This window comes from Amblyomma mixtum, chromosome 9 (genome assembly GCF_055824585.1).
Source record: "Amblyomma mixtum isolate Tamu chromosome 9, ASM5582458v1, whole genome shotgun sequence".
Classification (NCBI taxonomy): Eukaryota; Metazoa; Arthropoda; class Arachnida; order Ixodida; family Ixodidae; genus Amblyomma; species Amblyomma mixtum.
Window position 1 is genome coordinate 18,214,504 of NC_143020.1, and position 23,534 is coordinate 18,238,037.

General features: G+C 44.6%; 1 pseudogene; it reads right to left on the bottom strand.

The window, feature by feature from the left end:
- The window catches only part of LOC149328418 (lipase member M-like), a 58,964-nt pseudogene extending 35,430 nt beyond the window's left edge, over positions 1-23,534 (bottom strand).

The following is a 23,534-nucleotide window of genomic DNA, read 5'->3' on the forward strand; positions in this document are numbered from 1 at the left end:
GATATCAAGTAGTTCACAGGATTGAAGAACAAAGGTTAGTCTTATATCTAGGACACTTTCGAAGGATTTGGCGAGGCAACTGGTTAAGGCTATGGATCTATAACTGCTAGGAGAGGTTGGAGGTTTATTAGGTTTAATAAACGGTACAATAATAGCTTTCTTCCAGGCTACAGGTATTTTCCCTGATATCCAAACTGTGTTGAAGAATCTTAAAAGTGCTTCTATGGCAGGCTCAGAAAGATGTGCAAGCACTTCATAATGTATATGGTCGGGTCCTGGAGCAGTTTTTTTTTCCGGCAGACAGTACTCTGTTGATTTCTTGGAGCGTAATTAGACTATTGTACTTTTCATTTGCACCTCCAGTTGTTGGTAGCCTCTGTTTTTCAGCTGTATTTTTGTATTTTAAAAAGGACTGCGTGTAGTGTGATGAACTTGAAACTCCAGTGAAATGTTCCCCCGACATGTCTGCCTGTTCCTCTATGCTTGTTTGTGTGCCAGGTGTTGTTAAAAGCAGAACTGTGAATGGTGAAAAGTTACCGTTTAATTTTCGAACCTGCTCCCACATTTTTTTAGATGGGATCTGACTGTTGATAGATGAAACATAATTCTGCCATAAAGCTTTCTCGGCACTGCGACGGACGTACCGAGCTTTAGCTTTTGCCTTTTTAAAAATTAAGAGATTTTCATGTGTCGGATACCTACGGCATTTACCCCAAGCTCTGTTTTGTTGCTTTTTAGCTTCTTTACAGTCTTTTGTCCACCATACTTTATGGTTTTGTCGCGTCACTCCTGACGACTGAGGAATAGCTGTGAGTGCGGCAGTTATGATACAATTAGTAAACTTTTCGTTTATCTGGTCGATGGTAAGATTTTCTAAAACTATATTTTCTAAAGTTGCCTTTGCTCTAAAAAGTAACCAGTCGGTGAGGTGGAGCTTCCAGCGACGTGGCCTTGTGGGGATTATTTCCGGTGGGGATGTTAAAGTGATTAGTACAGGGAGGTGCTCGCTGCCATATGGATTGTCAATGACGTCCCAGTTAAAATCAATAAAAACAGAAGGTGAACTAAACGACAAATCTAAAAAGGTCATTTTCCCTGAGGTAGGGGAGCAGTATGTGGCTTTTTCTGTATTTAAAAGGCATACATTATTTGTGAGGATAAAATCTTCAATTATTTGACCCCTAGAGTCACGGTGCTCGCTTCCCCAAAAAGGGGAGTGAGCGTTAAATTCCCCAACTACTAGATACGGTTCTGGAAGTTCATTGACAAGTTCCTGTAAATCGTGGACTGTAATATAAAATGTGGAGGAATATATACAGCACAGATAGAAATTGTTTTATGGCTGACAACACTGACCGCAACAGCTTCAAGCTTTGTTTTGAGTTTGATTTCTTGAGCAGGGACGTCGCTTTGCACGACAATCGCGACGCCTCCAGAGAGTCTATTTGCCTGCTCACGATCGCGTCTAAAAGTTTTATAGTGTTTCAGGATATTTGCATGTTGTGGACCAAGATTGGTCTCCTGAAGACATAAAGCTACGGGCTAGATTGACCCTAGAATATCTTTTATGTCACTGTAGTTCCTCAACATTCCTCTACAGTTCCACTGAACTAGAAAAGCCATATTTATGTTTGGGATAGGAACGATTGAGAGTTTACTTATTTTCTGGGGCCGTTATGACGGTCCTGTCTTTTTTCCGCTCAAGGGAGCTGTTCCGCCGCTGTAAAGCAGGCGGGCTGGGAGTTTGGTCCATCACCTCGCAAGAGGTGCTGGACGACCGCGGGGTAGCCGCGGGTGGGTGAGTGTCAGGCCTCCCCTGACGGGGGAAAGTCCTGCGGGATGTCGATCCATGGGCCGGCACTCCCTGGCTTGGAGTTGGCAGAGCAGCCTTCGCTGTCCCTGCCTGGGGCGTGGGTGGCCCTGCCACAGGCGCAGTAGAACTGGCCTCGGCAGGTGCCGGAGCGCTGTGTGGTGCTACGCCTCCGCGCACCACATCAGCCAAGTTAGGTTTCGCTGTGAAGGAGAATGTGTTGGTAAGCGCAAAACGCCTCCTCGCTTCTTTGAATGAAATGTTTTCTTTGGTCTTTATTGTAATAATTTCTTTCTCCTTTTTTCAGAACGGACACGCCCTGGAGTATGCATCGTGGGCTCCTTCACAGTTCGCGTAACGTAGTGCTGCGTCGCATTCCTCTGACTGGTGATCCTTTGAAGCGTATTTCGCGCAGGTTTAGGGCCGCGGCAGCTCTGTGAGCCATGGCCAAACCACTGACAGTTAAAACAGCAGCGGGGATTGGGTATGTAGTGCCTGACGTTGACTTTCAAGTATCCGACATCTATAGTTTCGGGCAAGCTGCTGGTGTTAAATGTGAGCACCATGTGTTTGGTGTCTATTTCCTTGTTATCTTTACGGATTTTGATCATGTGGACATCAATTACATTTTGTTCGGATAGTCCTTGAAGCATTTCAGTTTCTGTTAAGTGGATAAAGTCAGCCTCTGAGATCACGCCTTGGACTGTGTTGAGGGATCGGTGGGGAGTTACGGAGACAGAGATGTCCCCTATGGAATCGATGTTTGAGAGTTTTGAGCATTGGATGCTCTCACGCAGTTCGAGGAGTAGGTCCCCACTGGCCATTTTTGATACCTTGTAGCCAGGCCCCAAGGTATCTGTTAAGCATTTGGTAACAAGGAATGGGGATATGATTCGGGCTTGCTTTTCGTCACAGTTGCTGTGGATTACATGAAATTTTGGGAATGTAGGTTTCTTTTTCGAAAAAAAAAGTCTGCAGCCTCGTTCCGCCTCTTTTAAGAGAGCGATCAGGTTTGGAAAGGGGGGCAGCCATAAAAAATTGATGTTTTTCGGTCATGGTGCCGGCCACCCACCATGGAGTCCAACAAGGGGACGCGACAGGAACTTGAAAGAAAGTCCTGCCTACGCCAGCTGTGCACCTTAACTATAACCTAATATGACTCAACTCAGGGTAGTTGGTCACTCACGGTTAACCCTCGCCGCCAGGAAAAAGAGGAAAAAACGAAGAAGAGAGGAGGATACAGGAAAAGTTGTAAGAAAGGAAATAGGAAAGTGAAAGATAGAGGGGAGGACAGGAAAAGGCGACTGCCGATTTCCTCCGGTTGGGTCAGGCCGGAGGTGCCGTCTACAGGAAGCTGGGGCCAAAGTGGTGTGTTGCCTCCGCCGAGGGGCCTTAAGGGTCCAAACGCTCGGCATCGGCTCAACCACCAAGATCCCCTTTTCCCCGGACACGGCGATGCCACGCACGGCTAAGCGCGGATGCTCGGGTCCGTGGTGACGCATTGTTCACCATCGTTCCCCTGCGGGGATGTCCCTGTGGATGCTCGGGATACCCCGCGGTCTCGCCACTCACCAACGTCTGCATGCTGCAGACGCCCGCCTGCGGGGATATTTTATTATCGGATTGAAATGTTGCCATAGCTCTTATGGAACGACAAATCGGATGACTGATAATTAAAATGCCTTCAAAATGAAGGTAAAAAAATGAATACACCGGTGTTTCAGCCGACCAGAATGCCTATATTCAGGTTTTACCAGTGAACCAAATTTTCTGTGCAATTGGAGGCAGCCTGCATCTTTTGACCAGGAGATACCTGCACACCCTGAAAGCAAGGACACTAATTTGGAGCAGAAGAGACTAGCAGAATACAGAGAAAATATTAATCTTGATCCAGAGTAAATTCCTCTGATTAAAGCGCTGCAGTTCAATGATGCAGCTCGGCGTTGTGAAATGTTTCTCAGCACGTGTGTGCGGTCTGGAGCACCAGAGACAACTTCAGCTTAAGAGGAGCTCATATAACTGCCAGTGACGAATAGGCTGAGCAGATTACACGCCTATCGGTGTAAGGCGAGCTTAAAGTACATGAATTTAGCCAGCTTCTTTACCACTATGAACAAGGGATTAATATACAAAAGAGGAAGGCGTTAGGTACGTGAATCATGCAGCTAATGAGAAAAGCTGAAAACGAAATGGATAACAACGCCGGCAAACGGAACTGGTTCGTAACGTATTATCAAATGAATGCAGTGTCTACTAGCCGAAGTATTATCGAAGCAAAAATGGAGGAGATTGCGACAGCAGACCCAGTTGATGCGGAACTTCGGAGTACAAAAGAATGCTATATAAAAATTACTCCACACTTCCACAATTGTAAATATGTACTGTGGACAGATATGCGGGAGCAGTGAGCTTTGTCTACTCTTCCGTAACAAATGTTGAAGTTGTAATGAATACCCTTCCCTGCACCACACCACTTGGTCATGCCAACTCAATCTGGCGATTGCCCTACCCGCAGTCTCATTCCGGCCACTGGGAAGCCGTGTAGTCCAGCGCGGACCTGGATGATCAGCGCAAGCTTTTGAATCGGACCATGCTTACGGCAGCGGCTGCATCAGCCCTGGGCCCTCTCGGATTGGACAAGGTCCTTAATGAAGGCAATAAACGTTTTACTCCAGCATTATTCTCATCCACATCCACAAGAAGAGCAGATATGAAGCCCACCACAAATTGGAGAACGAAATAGCCTAAATTCCTTTACTAGTGTAATGGCAGAAGATGATTTCAATATTTTGGTATGCTTTTGTAGAACGTTCGCCATAATTACGACAGACAGTGCACAACTCGATGATTTAGCAGGAATTCATATTTTATAGAGTAGAACAAAATCGTCCAACAGCAGACAGTTGCGCTGTGCTCTGTTAGATCCTCGTCGCTGCTGAAGCGCCCGGGCATTGAGCCAGTAGCTTGCCGCAGACCGAAGAGGGTTAACACACCGAAATATAATTACCTAATGGCGTCATTTGTGGCAGAGAAAGCCTGTGGTGTTGAGGTTTTTGACTGTTTGAGAAACCGCTAGCTGGCCGTACCGAAAAAAAAAAACATTTGATAGCCAGAAACAGTCGCTTCACATCCACATAAACGAGCTGCTTCAGTTGCCCAAATTCTTGCACATAAATATATGGAGGAAGCAGTAATCTCGTGCAAAATGTGTACATCCATTGTTTAACCTTGAAGTCGCCGTAGGTTCAAGCAGACTGCTGTGTACTGATGTACGGAGTGCATAGCAAGATTTTTCGCAAAGCCATGACGCAGCTGGTTAACACGTATTTTCTACATGGTTATTGCTAAGACTTAGTCGCTAAGAAAAGATTTGAGACGGCAAATGGGAACTGAAACATGACTACTGCCTAAGAGTGAATTGGAGCTAACTAAAAGCACATCAACACCGCGCGCGTTTACGCACTTTTCCAGAGCAGTGTTTCTGTACGTGGCACTTATGAGAGTAAAATAACGTTATCGTTACCTGAAAATTCTACGAAGCCTGTAGAAAGCGGTAACAAAGCCACGTAAAAAAACACAGTTTGGACAACAGCACTAGAAGGTAGGCAGGGCTCAGCATGTGTCTAACAGGAAGTTTCACGCCAGTTCAACGTCTCTGTGGTTGCTTACCTTTCTCATATGGACAGTATCAATTGGTTGATTTGGGATTTCGTTCAGGCTAGATTCACAATTCTGGCCTATCACAGGAACTTTCCAGAAGTTGCGCAGTCTAATCAGAATGAACAAAAGTCCAGTGTGTTTTAGGCGCTTAATCTGCCGCTGATTGAAGAAGTGGTTTTTCCTCCCTCTAGGCGTTCATGAACATTTCACAGAAGTAAAAATTATTTGCTTCGTCGAGGTGCTTGGTAGGACATCCAGACCCACACTGCATTTTTACAAATTTCAAGCAACGCCTAATTGTTTCTGGAACACAGAAAGAGCAATTAACCCGCGACACAAAAATGCCTGTTGTCTGAAGCCATGTATTCACAGGAAATGTCCTCGTGCTCACCTTGTACAACAGAGGGTCGGGGCTGCGTGAGTGCGATATTTTTCGCACCCAAAACAACTACGTTGAACGGTAAACTTAATTTGTCTCCAAGCCAAACTACAGACCGGAACAGGTGATATGAACGCCGTATACTGAGCCCAGTTCTTTATTCAAACCAACAACCTCATCCCCACTGGGCGTGTTTCGGCAGAAAGACATTGGACTTTCTGTTTAAGTTAGTAACTTGCGCTGGTTGTATAGAATACTAAAATAAACAAAAATATCGCACGGCACTACCCTTCAGTATAATTATACGTAGCAGCTCTAGGGAAAGGGTGAACAGAAGGGGCCGTTACGGAGACGCTCTTTTTGGCCCAAGAAAAGGTTATCACCTGTTGTGAGCACAGCCATTAACAGTCAATCTGGTAGAGCAGTATTCGATAGCGGACTAATTACTCATTTGCATCCTTGCAGGACCAGCCATACAGGAACAAAATAAAGGTATGCAATTTCCACATAAACTTCGGAAAAAATATTCCTGGTCCGGGACGCACAGAACTTCTCGATTGTGACGTAAGTTCATCACATCGCGACAACGACCTACTGGCGTTCGCCTTGCAATCACAAGACGGCACCCACAAATCAAGGCCTTCGGAGTAGCTTTAGATATTATCTTAAAGCAGAACAAACGATGCGGACAAAGGCACTGGGGTTACACACAGAGTGCAAGTCGCAATTAGAGCAAGACCAAATGCGGGAAGCTTTTAAGTGTTTTGTGCGAAACTCTTGAAGACGGCTCTTTCCACCGGCGGCAGGAGCCTCGCATTCAAGTTCACATAGGTTATAAAGGCGCTTCTGGAACTCTTCCTCTTCGGCTTTTTTAAAGGATGCGTTATCGAACCTATTTCAATGGCTATGCGTCGGCCTTCCTGCCTTCTGCAGTTTCCATGATGTCAGGTGAGCGAGTTAGTTGAAATATATCATGGCCAGGAAAAGAAAAAGCTGTTTCGATTGCTGTTAGTGCGCGACGGTTCTTGCTAAGAAATTATAAGGTAGCTGTTCCTGCCACTGCGAGCTTTGCTAAGCAGCAGGAGTTGATCTCTCAAGCCATTATCGCCCATACGCTTTTGAAACATAGGTGACTTAAAAGCGTCATTGAGGGCAAATTGAAGAGGGCTTTATCGAGCCATTCCATGTTCTCATGCCAAAGATGTTACTCTCTCTGAAAACTGAGCTGCTATAAGCTAGCAACAATCAAAATACGAAACATCAGTTTAGCCTTTACCGCCATATTTCGCAAGTAAGCAGCATTGTGCCGACACCGCAGCTTTAGCGCAGGTCCCTGAGCCCATAGGCTGCATCGCTATTAACTTGTAAACGGCGATCGGAGAGCCGTCTTTGGTGTAGGCATCATGACTTTGAACATAATGGCAGGATAACTTTTAAATTTAATTTCCGCAGCAATAAATTGCTTTCTCTTCGCTCCCGGAAAAACATAAACCTGGACAGCAATGCCCATAGGAGAGGTTTGCTGAGAATAAATATTGCGTGGTATTGTCGATAGCGTTCCTTTAATGAAACAGAGCAAGTGAACGAGCAAGCACCGCTCGCTTCGGAAGCCTGTTCGCAAATAAACAGGACGATAAGGCTCGTTCACGACAAAAGCTTGAATAAAACTGCACGCGTTTTAACGGAGTTGCGCTAAGCTATGCATACCAGAGCAAACTCAGCTGTGCCGTAGAGCCGCTAGCCGCACTTGCAAATCTTGAAATCCTCCGATTAAGTGAGTTCTTTATAAATTGAGTTCCTTAATAAACAGACTTTTACATTCAGCATCCCCGGAAGGGAAACGGTTCTATAAAACATTTCCAATGTATCACCGTGAATGGGACCTTGACTGTGTTTTAGCCATGCTCTTGTCGTCGTCGCTGGGAATTCCAGCGGTCGAATAGAAGGTCGACGTGCTGAAAAAATGAGACCTTTGGCGCTCCACAGTCTGCTAGATGTTCTGACGAACGTTGTGTGTTGTCATCAGGAGTCGTGATGGGATGCATTTAAGGCGCCATTTACAGTCGAAATTACGAGAGTTCCTCGTGTCTTGTGCCGGCAACTTATCAGATCCGGAGTGGAAGAAATCACGGCGTGCATCGGCGCATGCCGTTGCAACAAACGTTTAAATCGGCCGCCACTTTTGGTGAGTCGGGCGATCGCTGTCTACATTTAGGTATCAAAAGAAGTAGGTGTCTAGGGCTTTCAAGCTTTGAAAAGAATTTAATATTCTCCAGCACTATTGACTGGACAACAAACCTGCAATAGGTTGATCGACCATAACAGCATCTTTCAGCTACACTCCCACAGCTTTCCTGCTGCATTCTCAGATTATTGGAGCCCGCGTATGCTATAGCTACAGTCACGGCAACGTAGGCGTTCAGTAAACGGTACTCACAAACAATGCATCGGAGATACCGATCAGTTACGGAGTAGGAAACTTCGCATGAGTGATGTTCGCTACTGGATTATAGCCAAGCGAGATATCGACCTGCAAAAGAAAGGGATTTCCGCATCATGTTACTTCACAGAAAAAGCTTCTATGCCCTTCAACCGGACGACGGTCATTTATATTAGGTGTATAAATGGGATATAAAACTGTTGCAAACCTCTCATTCTTTGTCCTGAAGAAATTACAGCCTTATGAAAAAGATGGTCATAGAAGAGATTGGTTGTTTCATATTCGCTTTAACTCAAAATGTAGTCAGAGTGCATTTAGAAGCACTCACGTCATGTCATAATTTTCAGAAGTCAAAGTTGTTTTACAAGCTATCGGTCATATCAGAAATTTTAACTCCGAAAAGATGACTCATTAAACATGCCATAACATTCGCAAAAAGAAGCGCCCACGTTTTTTGTTCTAGTTAAATTTACCACTCAAACATGTTATGAGGATAGACTGGTTGAGAACTCTGTCATTAATGTATTGCACGAATGGCTTTTTATGGTACGTTTAAGATTTGCGGTTATAATTTTGACATCACTACACACCGGTCAGTTCTGAAGCGTACTGGGAAGAAATTGATGCAATTAACCTTTGAAAGAATTTTTTCTCATTTTTAAGCCGAGCCCAGACAGCGAACGATAGTTATAATGAGTTCTGGGTATGATTAAATAACATGTGCCTAGAAGTGAACCAAATAAAATTAGTGTGCTTGAAAAACGTAAAAAAAAAGGAAACGAAGACACGCAGTTAACGATGACACTTCTTCTCAACACTATGCTGCCTACGTTTCCTGAAAACATCATAGTAATCAGAATTAAAGTTTCTGGGATAAATTTGTCGTCATGTTATTATTAAGAAGCAAATCTCACGTAAGGAGCTAGTAGTAAAGACCGTTGTTGAGATTTCTCTAAAGACGCTAAAACTAGCCGCGGTGGGTCAAATCTTGCGGCATTTTGGCATTGAGCGCGAGGTTCTCAGTAGCGTCCCGACAGCTGCAAGAGCATTCTCTGCAGGCGAAATGCAAAAGGGGTCCTATGCCCAGGTTCCGACAGCCGCTAAAAGGCAACTGCGAAGGACATGTACCTCCTCGCTCAAGCTAAGCTGTGCTAAATGTGTTTCAAAAGTTATGAGCAAACAATTTTAGAGCAGCTGAAGCCGGCACTTGTATGGGACCAATATGTGGAGTCACGGGAAGCCACCACTTCCGTCACTGTTACGAACCGTATCAACAAAGCTCCAGGGAGCGTGTTCAGTGGCTCAAAAAGCAATAGTAAGCGATAACTTGTCTGAATATTGAATACAGAACATTGTTTGAACCAAACAGGGAATCAAAATTTTCTCATTCAGAGAAAACAGAGGGACTGACATCAGATTTTTTATTCGTGACGTCACAATCACAAGGCTCCCAGCAGAAATCAGGGTTTTGTGGCAATCAAATCGAAAACTTTAAAATTCATTAAAACGGCGACCGAATTAAAACGGCGTCCGATTTTGAAATCTTTCACACATTATCTTTGGCATCGAGGAGCACCTGCGATGAATGTTTAAAAGAAAAAATATTTATTCGCCTTGCAACGAACGCTGGGTGGCTGAAAAAAAAACAAGTGCGGCCATGCTCTACTACGTGGATCATAGCCTCTCTCTCAGATTTCGCACACAAGACGCTGGATGCTAGTTGTCATTCGTCATCATCATCATCATCATTAGCTTGATTATGCCCACTGGAGGGCAAAGGCCTCTCATATGTCTCTTCAATTAACCCTGTCCTTGGCCAGTTGCGGCCACCGTTTTCCCGCAAATTTCTTAATCTCATTCGACCACCCAACCTTCTGCCGCCCCTGCTACTTTCTCTTGGTATACACTCCATTACCCTTAAGAACCAGCGGTTGTCTTCCCTTCGCATTACATGCCCTGCCCAAGCCCACTTCTTCCTCTTGATTTCAACTAGGATGCCATTTACCCGAGTTTGTTCTCCCACCCACTCCTTCCACTTCCAATCTCTTAACGTTACACCTATAGTTTTTATTTCCATAGATCGCTGCGTTGTCCTTAACTTAAGCTAAACCCTCTTTGTTAGCCTCTACGTTTCTGCCCCATAGGTGCGTGCCGGTAAGATAGAGCTGTTGTATACTTTTCTCTTGAGGGATTTAGGTAAACTGCCATTCATAATCTGAGAGAACCTGCCATATGTGCTCCGCCGCATTATTATTCTTCTAGTTATTTCCCTCTCATGATCCGGATCAGCTTCCACTACCTGCCCTAAATAGAGATATTCCCTTACTACTTCTAGCAGCGGGCCACCAATTGCGAACTGCTGCTCCATTGCTAAACTGTTTAATAATACTTTGGTTTTCTGCATGTTAATTTTTAGCCCATGCGTTCAGCTCTGCCTGTCTAATTCATTGATCATGCTTTGCAGTTCATGTCCTGAGTGACTTAGCAAGACAATTTCATAAGCGAATCGCTGAATAATTAGGTATTCTCTATTAACTCTTATCCCCAACTGTTCCCATTTCAGGACCCGGAATACCTTAGTGAATAACATAAGCGAGATCGTGTCTCCCGGCCTAACACATTTCCTTATTGGAATTATATTTCTGACTTTATGGAGAACGATGGTAGCTGTGGAATCGTTATGAATATCTTTCAATATTTTCGAATGCTTTCTCTTGTACGCCCTGATTCCGCAATGCCTGCATGACGGCTGAGGTTTCTACTGAGTCGAATGCTTTCTCGTAATCAGTGAACGCTATATATAGGGGCTGGCTGTATTCTGCGCATATCTCTATCGCCTGATTGATAGCGTGAATATGGTCTAGTGTCAAGTATCCTTTACGAAAGAATACCTGGTCATTTGGTTGATTGAAGTCTAAGGTGGTCCTGACCCTATTGCCGATTACCTTAGTAAATACCTTGTAGGCAACAGACAATAGGCTGACAGATCTGTAATTCTTCAAGTCCTTGACATGTCCTCTCTTATGAATTAAGATAATGTTAGCGTTTTTCCAAGCTTTAGGTGCCCTTGAGGTCGCAAGCCATTGCGTGTACCCGGTGGCTAGTTTGTCGAGCACAATCTCTCCTCCATCCTTCAACAAATCGGCTGTTATCTGATCCTCATCAGCCGCTTTCTCCTTTTTCATTGCTCGTAAGGCTTTCTTTACTTCCTCCTTCGTTACTGGCAGGATGTCCCATTACTGTGCTCTACTGCCTCTCTCAGTAACATTATGATTGCAGTGGCTACTGTATAGATTTGTGTAAAACTCTTCGGCTACTATAACTATCTTATCCATATTGCTAATGATATTGCCCTCTTTGTCTCTTATCGCATACATCTGGTTTTTACCTATGCCTAGTTTTCTCTTCACTGCTTTTAGGCTACCTCCGCTCTTCAGAGCATGCTCGATTTTCTCCATGTTAAACTTTCTGATGTCGGCTACCTTACGCATATTTATTAACTTCGAAAGCTCTACTAGTTCTATTCGGTCTATGGAGTTAGACGTCCTCATGCTTTGCCATTTCTTTATCAGATCCTTTGTCGCCTGAGGTAGCTTCCCGGCATCCTGTCGAACCATCCTACCTCCTATATCTACGGCGCACACCGTAATAACATCTGTGAGACGATCGTTCATTGTTTAAACATTACGGTCGTCATTTTCAGTTAAAGCGGAAAATCTGTTCTGCAGCTAAATCCCGAATTCCTCCACTTTCCCTCTTAATGCCAACTCGTTCATAGACTTCCGCTTCACTAATTTCCTCCATTCCCTTCTCAAATCTAAGCTAATACGAGACCTTACCATTCTGCGGCCGCTGCAACGGACCTTTGCGAGCATCTCTACATCCTCTACGATGCCAGGGTGAGCGCACAGTATGAAGTCTATTTCATTTTTAGTCTCACCTTTGGGGCTCTTCCACGTCCTCTTCCTGTTGGCTCGTTTGCGCTAGAAGGTATTCATGATCCCTAAATTATTTCTATCTGTGAACTCCACTAATAACTTTCCCCTGCTATTCCTGGAACCTACGCCATAATCACCTACCGCCTGATCTCCAGCTTGCTTCTTGCCTACATTCGCATTGAAGTCGCCCATCATTACAGTGTACTGTGATTTTAGTTTTGTCATCGCTGATTCCACCTCTTCACAGAAGGTTTCAACGTTCTGGACATCAGGGCTTGATGTAGGCGCGTAGGCCTACGCCACCTTCAGCTTATACCTCTTATTAAGCCTAATTAAAATAGATGCCACCCTCTCCTTAATACTATAAAACTCCTCTATGTTGCCAGCTATATCCTGATTGAGGAGGAATCCCACGCCTAGTACTCGTGTGTCTGCTACTCCCCAATGGCACAGTACGTGCCCGCCCTTTAGTACTGTATACGCCTCATCTGGCCTAACCTCACTAGGCCCTATGACATTCCAATAAATACCCGCTAATTCCTCCAACAGCATAGCTAAACTAGCCTCATTGGATAAGGCACTTGCGTTAAACATTGCTAGCTTAAGTTTCCAATGGGGGCCTGTCTGGAGCCAGTGATTCTTAGCACCCTCCGCTGCGTCACAGGTGTGACCTCCGCCTTGGTCAGTTGCTCCGCAGCCGCTGGGGACTGACATTGGGGCAAAAGAAAAAGCTATCTATACATTTAAACTTAATGAACAGTAAAATGTGTAGCCTAAAATACACTCCCATCATTACTGTGGAGCCGAATGGACACACTGGCGTTTTTTTTTCTCTAGTCCGAACTAGAACAAAGCGTTAAATAGGCAGCCTTAGCTGAAATAGTAACAAGGACTATAGCGTCACTGTTTTCTTACGGAGCGCCACATTCTTCTAAGACGCACGTACCTTGTCGTTGTACTCGGGCCTCGTGGACAAGAGGACAAGGCTAGCTGTGAATCCTTGCGAGGAGACCAGCAGAGGCAGCTTGGCCGCACCGGTGGCGTTGAGGATGAGGTCGACGAACGCCGCTAGATCGAAGCGGCCGGTCTCGTCAAAACTGCTCCAAGAGTTCGATAGAAGGGGAACGACCTATGAAGGCGTTATTAGGGAATTTAAACTGTGGGCTCATGAGAAAGGGCGCACATTATCACATGTGAGTGAAAGCGTCTTTGGCCGTCTCACTTTTTTTTGGCTTTTTATTTGCAGGAAACAATACAGATGAATCCCTGCGGGTGGCGTAAGGCTAAAGGCTTGGAAGCCTGACGAGGCCTTAGCCCCCTCACATCAGTTACAGCCTGCAGCAGCAGCAGACACACATTTTCTGAATTTGAGCATGTACGCGGTTGCAATAGGATAACATGTTCACGCTTTTCAATTACAACACAATGAATACGAGAAATACACAGTACAATGCAGCAATATAACTAAAGTGCAGTTCAAAAGTTTTGAGCAAGAATGAAGGTACATAGGCATTCATGTACAAATGAAAAGAAACTAAGCCATAACTTGCGTACGTTGCGTACAAACTGCAAGTTTCTAATAACACAATTGAACAATACACAATCGAACAATTTCCGCGGCAATACCCGCGTCTTCGCAAACGACGACCGGATGAGACGTTAATAAAGAGTCTATGTGCTCACAATGATTGGCGAAACACCAAAACATTTATGTCTAAAGTGACTGAACCCGAAACTCAACATTGCATGCTGAGGCTTTATAAGCCAATAAATATCCCGCAGTCTCAGCCCAATATCGTAGGAATATGACTTGTAATCTCAACACGTCATTTTTTTTTACACCACTGCTGCTCCCCGCAGTGTGAACGTGCTGCAATGATTTTACCTGTAATGCAACAAGTGGATGTGAGAGTCACACAACAGAAACTGTTTCACTGATAAAAATTCGTTCGAGGCATTTAGACAACCCTGCGGGAAGGTGAAAGCCGTTTGCGACTCACTGCATTGATTTGAATTTGCCGAGCTTGAACTGCTTTCACGTCAGAGGAACCCAGGGTGACAGAGGAAGCGGTGACGTCACGCTGCGCATGGGCAGTGCGTCTGTAGTTGTTGTTTGGCGGTGGATCGCACTGTTTCGGCGTCTTTTCGTCTGTTGTGATGTCATCATCCGCTTTTCCTCGTTTCTGAGCCATTTTACCCAAAATATAGACATTGCGGTGCTCTTAAGTGCTAATTACGATTAATTACCCGTTAAAGAACTCCAGGTGGTCGAAATTTCTGGACCCCTTCACTACGGCGTCCCTCAAAGCCTGAGTTGCTTCGGGACGTTAAACCCTAATAAACCAAACCACACCAAACTAATTACACATTTTTCAATCTAATTTGAGCCAAATCCGGCGTTTTTCCGCCCATTCTGTGATGATTGTCAATATACTGTGACGAGTTCCAATGGATGTGACGTCACACCGTTCCCGTCGCTTTATCAACGTCCGCGTTATATCGCTGCATTTTGTTTTCTTTGTTATTTTGGCTGTAGTTTTCTATAATTAATAAAGTCATCACTCTACAGTCGTAAAACTGCGTCTTGTTTACACTTTGTCGCCTGTATCTGACGCTACCATTCGTTTTCTCCTATCCTGATCAGCTTCCGCGTTATTCGTGAAAGACAGCGTTACACTGGACGTGACCTTGGCTTCGAGTATTAGCCATAAAAGGCTTTCGCCTTAAAAGTGCAGCTAACGTGTGTTTCGGAACTCAAGTACACTGCGTCTTTCAGTCACTCCTTTTATTGGTGTGGCTTCAAGTAATTTACGGCATTTTACTCCTTAGTGGCATATTTTCTGCTGCTAATAAAACCTGCTAGGAAGATAACTCTTCGTATGCTCTGAGTCCAACATGTGCTATAAACCGGGACTTTTTTATCTCCATGACAATTGTACACGCCATTAAGAGTAGTGGTTTCCTCGAGTGAGTGGTACTATTTTTCTTCACTAACAAATAGTGGAAAAGAAATTGTGAGAGCTTTTCTTTTCCACCGCTGCTACCTTGACGGCCGATCAAGCAGGAAGTATCAACAGCTGCTATTTCAGCGCACTCTTGCTATTCCACTTATTAGTTCCTCCTAGAGAGATGGTTGCACTTGCTCACATAGTTCCTTAAGCCCGCTCACAACGCCGTTGTCACCTCAGCTCGCGTTCCTCTCGTTAACTATAAGCTGCACAGCGTCTGTAGATAGTATCCTGCAGAGATTTTGTCTAGGTTAAAGCTGTCATAGAATTATAATCCGCCAGCTAATGATGACGTCTGATGCCATGTGACCTTATACTTTGCTGACACTACCACACATTTCACGCACAACACACCCATAGCTTGCCCCTCTAAGGAGGCGATAAATTTAGACGGGCTAGCGTAGAAGATACTTTAATGTCACGAGGTATTGTTGGAGAGAGGAGGTGAAGGCTGCAGTTTCGGCAATAGTTACAGCTATGGTCGTGCTCTTGTGCATATGTCATAAAATGTATTTATGTTCGAATTCATTGCCACAGCTTTCCACGACTGATTATTTGCATGAAGTTGTTTATAAAAGTGAAACACAAAAGTCCTTCGCAGCCCTACTGCTGTTGTAGCCCGCGTTCTAAAAGGTCAAAAAGTAGAATGACGACACAATAATCGTGAAGTCTTGTTTCGTAAAATACCAAACCAATTAGAAAATTTATATATTACTGGAAATTGGTTTCGACAGACGTGACAATACTTCCATAATGCCGCGTACGAAAGGAGCTCAGCTTAACAAGAAGTTGAATTGTATTCTACTTCAACGAAATTAACATTGATCTTTGGTTACCGTGAAGGACATGCTATGCCTCTAGTTAAGCTTATTAGCATAATGCGCTGCATTAATTGCTGGATCGTTATGAAGATGATAGGCCTACGAAGCTGTTTTAACAAGAACAGAGTGCTACCCACATTGTCAAGTAAAATTATCTTGGGAGCGTTTCGCGCCGCATCAGCGAGTATGACCATTGTACTTAAAACATCTTGCCTCCACTGCCAGTACCGGTCGTCTTCCTGCTTCAGCTCGAGGTGGCTGGAACGGAATCCAACATCCCTCGTGTTCATCGCCCACACGTCGTAGCCAGCGTCGGCCAGAAGGAAGCCTGTGAAAAGAGGACGGAACACAGCAACGTTTTTGAATTACTTGGCAGTTTTCTCATTCTTTGGACACGAATTGAAGAGAACTCAATGCTTCTCATCCTGTTCTAAGTGGAATAAGTGGTAATGATCGCTGGCAGCGTTAAAATCAGAAACTGAGTGTTGTCGGCAGCATAAATTTGCGGCTTGGTTCCTCCAGGACTTAGCTAAGCATGTTGTTGGTAAATCGGTTCCGCATGCCGCATTTACTCGAGTAATGGGCTCTTATTATGAACGCACCCACGAATTTGCCTCTTAAAAAGACGATTTTTCTCTTCCCGTAACAGTCGCACCCCAATCTTTTGGCGCTTTCTAATCGTCTGATGATTGTGAATGATCGCCCTATTTGGAAAGCCGAAGGAACTACGGAGTGCTGTAAATAACAATATATGGAATACAACGAGTATTATATCGCTCGGTGGGAAGAGGAGCAAATAAGAATGTTCGTCGTGAAATCTGAAAACGTATCGAAACAAAGCCTAGATGAAGAGGTACCTTAGATCTTCGGACTGAATGCGCTGAGTTGGCACGAGTGAAATCTAGTCCGGTCTTTAGAAAAAATTATGGGTCGGCAGGCGAGTTTACGTGCCTCTAACAGAAAAGTTTTCCCATCTGCTCAAGAGCAAAGAAACTATGCTGAATATGGTGTATGTTTTAAGCTTGAGGTTAATGGGGCGTGTTGAAATATTTCTTCCCTCCACTCTATCTATTCTTGACTTCGTCCTTGCCGCTTCAAGTTTCCCCTTACGCAATTACGCCTCCTCCCCCCTAAACATTAAATACTTGTTTGGAGAGAAATGAGTGTATTATGCGAGATAATACGTCAGTTGAAATATCTTAGCGCCGGTTGTCATCGTTTATTGACTCTTTGTGTCCTATCTTTGTTAGTATTAGCTTTTCTACGCTGTTTAATCATTACTGGAGTAGGCAGCATAACAGTAACACGGGAAACACGCCTAACGTTTAATATTACTTTTGCGGCGCCGTTATTCGAACCCCGGTCCTCTTGCACGCGAGGTGGATGCGGTACCACTGCGTCATCGCTCCTGACCATGAGCTACCTAGCATTGTATGCGTACTGTTTTTTTCAGTTTCCGCTGGTCTTATTACAAAGTTCTCGAGGAATACATGACGAATGAAGATGAAATGGTCGCTTCGATGGGAAGGGGGTTTTCAGTTGTAGTTTGGCATTGAGTGCCGGTGTACCTCGGGAGTTAATTTTATCGCCAATCTTGATTAACGCTTTGACTAATGACTTGCCTATGGCAATTTCTGAACGTTCGCGGTTCCACTATGCGGAGGACTCTGTGCTACTAACTTGTTATCTCATTATTCTCAAAAGGCCACTAGAATACTAGAAAATGACACGTACATATAATGCAGTGCTTTGGTTCACTGATATAAGATTGCTGTCAATGCCTGAAAAGATAACAGCATATTTGCGCTCTACGCTAAAAACTATTGTAATTAACGTGCTTCTCTGCTTACAGAAGTTCGACTCTCTTTCTTATGCATGTACACCCTCTGAATATACCGAAGTAATTAATTTTAGGAGTTTTTCTCGATAGCAACTTATCTTGGAACACCGCTTACTTTGTTTGCTCAGAACGGAAGTCAGTAGCATAGGCGTTGTTCACCATCAAATATGTTGTGCGGATGCGGGCGAGAGATATTGCTCTTTGGTCTCCAGAATAGGACGCACTCAAACTAAGTGCCGTCATGAAAGCCCAAAACGCGAGCGGGTGATTGCCAGACGCGTGAAAGGTCTGGCGTTGAAACCCTCAAGTACCACCCTTATGCAAGAGTGAGTAAGCGAGGGATGAATGAGGCGGCTGAGCTGTGATGTCACGCAAAGTAAACAAGAGGGCAAAGCAGCAGGACGGGAAAATACACAGTCATAAGAAGAACGTAAAGACACATCGTGAGCTGCATAAAAAGCGTTAATGCAATAGGGCACTCAACTCATAATGTAATCACGTGTTTGCGAAAAGTCTTCGTAAAACTTTTGACCAGAACTCTCCCATGCTACTAGCTTCAAATATCTCCGCGAGCTAGCACACCCGTATTTTAAATCCCTGGTGGTTGAAACTGTTAAATATTTCCGGAATTTTTCACTTAAACACGGGACCATATCCACGCGGCAACTTAGAAAATTCCTTCAAGTTGTTCATCGTTCAGCCACAGCATGAAGTGGTTAGGCGCTCTGCTTATGTTCCGGATTTTTTCCATCAGCTTAGGAGAAGAGATTTTTCCAGGACTTCTGAAGTCAACCTGAAACACTTTTTGAAACATGAATACTGTAAATTCAGTTAACGGTTAGAAGTTTTGTTTGTCATCATTACAATTAGTGTGTCTCAGTTCCTGTTTTTCTGTGTGCGCTTTCCAACTTTTATCGCGGTGCTCTCCATTTCTTCATTTTTTTCCTTTCTGGATATTCGCACGAATCATTGCGTTCTTTAGTCAACATGTGTATTAATAGTACAGAACACAGCCATACAAGCCAACTGATGATTTTGACTAGCCAGTGCTCTTGATGACAATGCTACATGATCCATTATTATATAGAAACGAAATTAAGCTATATACTGTACACACATCTAGTTTCGAGACCTTTATGATGCAGAAGTACAGTACAGTCAATATATTAATTTGTGGAGAAAAGGTTGTGAGTGATGCACGATGCGTATTAAGATGACATGGTCATGCCACCTGTAATCGGTGGCATGCGAAATTTCAGCTCTCTAGTGTTAAAGGGTCGCGTGACAAAAGTGGAACACATGGGTCCCACTGCCTTGTGGATGCATGTCAAAAACTGGGTCGCATGCTTCCCACCTACCGCTGAAAGACAGCCGCTCCAGAAAAAAAGTGTTTTTGCCATGCGTTCATACAGTTTTTTCCTGCATACAGTTTCAGATTAGAATTCTGTACCCATTGACACTTTTGAGTCGGACGCTTTCATAAAAACGATTAAACATCATTTTAGCCATTCGTGGAGTGAAACAGATGTCTGTTTGAATGGTTTTATTGATTTTTTTCTCGTTCCCTCACTTTTATGTGTGTATTGTATTCAGTGCCTCTGCTGCTTGTGCCAAATTTGGCTTCCAGTGCCACTAAATAAATAAATAAAGGAGGGTAGTTTAGGCCTATAAATGAGAGAAAATACAAAAAATACTTTCTATGAGAAAACAGCCAAGATTTATTATGCTATACCCACCTGCTGTCGGCATTCGAACAACAGACATGGGCGCACCTTAAGCAGGGTACTTTCGGTTCTGAAACGCAGGTAGCAAACTGCACAAAGAGGCCCTCCTCAGACTTTACATGTGAATCCTGAATTAACGAGCGCCATGCATGGTACGGAATCATAAGGTTTTCGCTCATGGGTTTTAAGAAATGTTCACACTTGCACGGACTGCACTTCCTGTACATTTCACCATTTTGTTACCTGGTGTCTGGGCCGGGAAGTTGATGAACCAAGTCCCAGACTCTCCAACTGCTCCTGGCACCAAAAGAATAGGAGTTCCACGTGTGGCACCTTGTGTCGATTTGGTCCCGTTGTCGTGAGTTTTCGCTCCCTACCCTATCTACTTCTAGTACGTAGCCGTCATCCGTAGTGGCCGTGAGTGTCTCGCAGGAGTAGCCGAAGTCCCGGACCAACTCACACTGCGAGAGTGAAAGCGGGCCTGTGACTTGAAACACTGCACTCTTCCGAATTTCGCATACTGCGCATATCTGGTTATATCAGCAGTAACTGGTAAAATTAGAGTTGGGTACAATGAGATCGCTTTTGAGGCTGAGTAATAACAGCAGTGCAGGAATTGAGAAAAAAATAAGTATCGCGTTAGCTGTCAAGAGAGTAACAAAATTCGAATAACTAACTTGAAGACTACTAGAGCTTAAATCCTGGATCCGACAAGAGATTTGCAGCTGCGGGTCAGTAACAGCCATGTGTGGGTCGAAAATTTCGGTACTGTGGTGCAGTATAGAATGTTTATCTTGAGCGTCATCCAAAAGCCACGCTGCTTGCCACGCGCGTTGTGTAGTAGCAAGGAAGGTTACACCTTGGCTCTCCTTTTAGACGAACATCCAATGTTTCAGTGGTCACTATAACCAGGGGCCGGTGCTGTTGCAATAAAGAGTTTTGGTTCAGAATCCACCCTTGCGGCCGCAAGCATAGGATCGTAGTGCGATGACAAACAAGAACGGGCCAAGTTGGAGACTGACTGTCTGGGCTCTCTCAGAGGTGCTGGGAAACTGATTGCTTCGGTTATTGAGGTGGTAATTAAAGGCGCGGGCAGTTTGATAAGCAACGCAACATTGCATTGATCAGATTTACAAAATTATATTACTCTGCACTCACATTATTTGTTTTTCTTGGGCCACGGAATTTGCTGTGCTGTACTCTTTTTCGAGGTATTGGCTTTTCCGATCTTTCTATTTACTTATTTTGATAATTGAGATTTTTGCGAGAATATTTTGCTGTTTTTTTTTGTTCCACGAAAAGTTCATTGGAGAGGCGGTGCTTTCGCGTTCTGTTTCCTAACTACGGCGATGTCCTTGTTGTAGCCCTGCACTGTTACCTATGAAGCTCGCCCAGCTAACAACCTCTTCGTAGCCTGGGGCGGCCGAGTCGCATGGTGTGACAACTAATTGCAAATTACCCGTGCTTTGACAGCCTGAAAAGGAAAAGTCAAGATTTTCTAATATAGAACGAGGATCAACGCCACGTTATGATGACAGTCGATGAGCACAGTGAATAACAGACGCACATTAAAGAAATGTAACTATAAACACCACGATCTAGACCTAAAGACAGAAAATGCCAGTAAGAATGCGATACCAGGCCCTGCATTTTACAATTTACATGGTTAAGTGATTCAGATTGAGGCGAAAGTTATAAAAATACAGGAAAAAATACTCCGCACTCGAGATTTCTGCGAAATAAACGACGCGATGCGCCATTAGAATGCGTGTTTTAGTTTCTATACGCGTGTAGTTTTTTGTCTCATAATCGGCTTGATTAAATGCAAAGCCTGAACCTGAATAAATGCTTAAAAGGTGCTGCTGAATGCACACTTCCAGTGGTGCTATGGGCTGGCGTGCATTGAAGTTAACATTTACAGTAGCTGTCACTCCCACGCGGGGGGGGGGGGGGGGGGGCTACCTCTCTCGCCCAATTGCCTCACTGTAGCGTACAAACCTACGCTCGCAGTGAGGCTCACGCTTGCTGCAGCTCACTACGCTCACGCTTGAAAGGGTTCACCTTAAAAGAGACCTTCCTTCTAACAGTGGTGCGCGCTTTAACAATCAGAACGTGTAACAAAACACTCGCTTTCAAAGAAGGCCATCCAGTGGTGGGCAGTTTTATTTTTGTATTGTCAGATTTCTTTGCTGCTCCACTAAGCATGCCATGAAAAATCCACCCACATTTTGTGTGCGTAGTTCTGTGTTTTGAACTCCATGCCGCCTAGATATTGTGATGGTCAAGAATGTAATGCAGTGCCTAGCTGCGTTTCTCTTTTTGCAGGCTTAGGAGTTGTGAGAGTTTCCAGTGATGAGCGAGGACACTTCAGAGCAAGGTAAACAGTTCTGAATGACATCTGTGCAGGTGCACAATGTTAAGCCGAGTTACTCTCACATAAACACAAATATAACGGTTAGAGCGAGTTGAACAAATTTATTTCAACGGCACTCACTCACTTCATTTTGCACCTGCCAGAACTTGCATCTGAGGACAAAATAACCAGCACACAATAATAACAAAAATAAGGATTTTTTAGCACACATCTGTCTTGTTTTAGGCTGTCAAATAACGTTAATAAATAGGTTCTCATGCCTTGTTCCCATTTCATACGCAGCGCCCAATTCTGCTCCAATTAGCCGAACGTCAGGATGGCATCCACTTAGTTGGGGGTCACTTCCGATGCCGAACACAAGACCAGGGACGTCATCTTGCCTTACGTAGTCTTCGCCTACTACACCGCAGTGCAGGAGACCACCAGATGACGCCTCTTAGGCTCGTCCATGGCAGGGAGGCCACGACCACGCTGGACGCCATTTTGCCCAATGTTACCGAAGAAGATAACGTCGACGTCGCTGCCTACCTTCAATGCGCAGAAGAAGCCGGAAGACTTGCCAGATTACGCATCAAAGACCAGCAGCGAACCAACGCCAGACGCTACAACCTACGAAGACGCAACGCGGAATACAAGCCAGGAGACAGAATCCGAGTTTGGATGCCCATTCGCCTCCGCGGATTAAGTAAAAAACATTTGCGCCGCTATTTCGGCCCGTGCAAGGTTTTGAAGAATCAAGGTTCTTCGTCGGCTAGGTGAACTGTACTGTGAAGTAGTCCCTGACCAGATGACTGCATCCTAGCGACGCCGCGTACGACCAGAAGTTGTCCATGTCGTCCGTCTAAAGCCCTATTGTGCGCGTTAAAGCACGTTGTGTTTATACCCTTGGTGTTTATTTTTACACAATCCGTTTTAGTTTTTGCGCCCGCAATAAGTCCTAAACCATAGGGTCGATGTTTCTTTGAAAGGGGAGTAATGCCGCGAATGTTTATAGCGTTTGTTTGTTCATTCTTTAAAGCTGCCGGCACGCCGCTTTACCGCTTTGTTTGTGATGCAAGACGCGCCTAGATTAATCTTCATAGATCGCATCCCGGCGGAGCCGATCTTACGTTGTTCCAGAGTGTTCTAGTAACTTTCCACGCTTTATCTGGAAAGTTCGCTATCAGCTTTAAAAAGAGCAAGGCCGAGAGCGGCGCAGATTCTGTTCGACGACCGCCGAGCACGCTTGTTGCTACGCCGCCGCCGAGTGATTCAGTTCTTTGCGGGCGCAAATCTGCCCAAATAAAGAGTTTCGTTTGGAAGACATCCTCGCTGTTATACTATTCGCCCGAATGCCGTCACCACTACGTGGCATCCGAGCAATCCGAGCAATCTGTGACTACAGCTGCAAACCTCTCCAAGTAGGACGCAATATAGCCCGCCCATCCTTCCTTCACAAACTAATTCATGGAAAACTAGGTATCTCTCCAGCCTCCTATGTGCAGTTTTTAGAAACGCGTAGAACTCGTCGTCATCATAATCGTACTTTGGCACCATACAT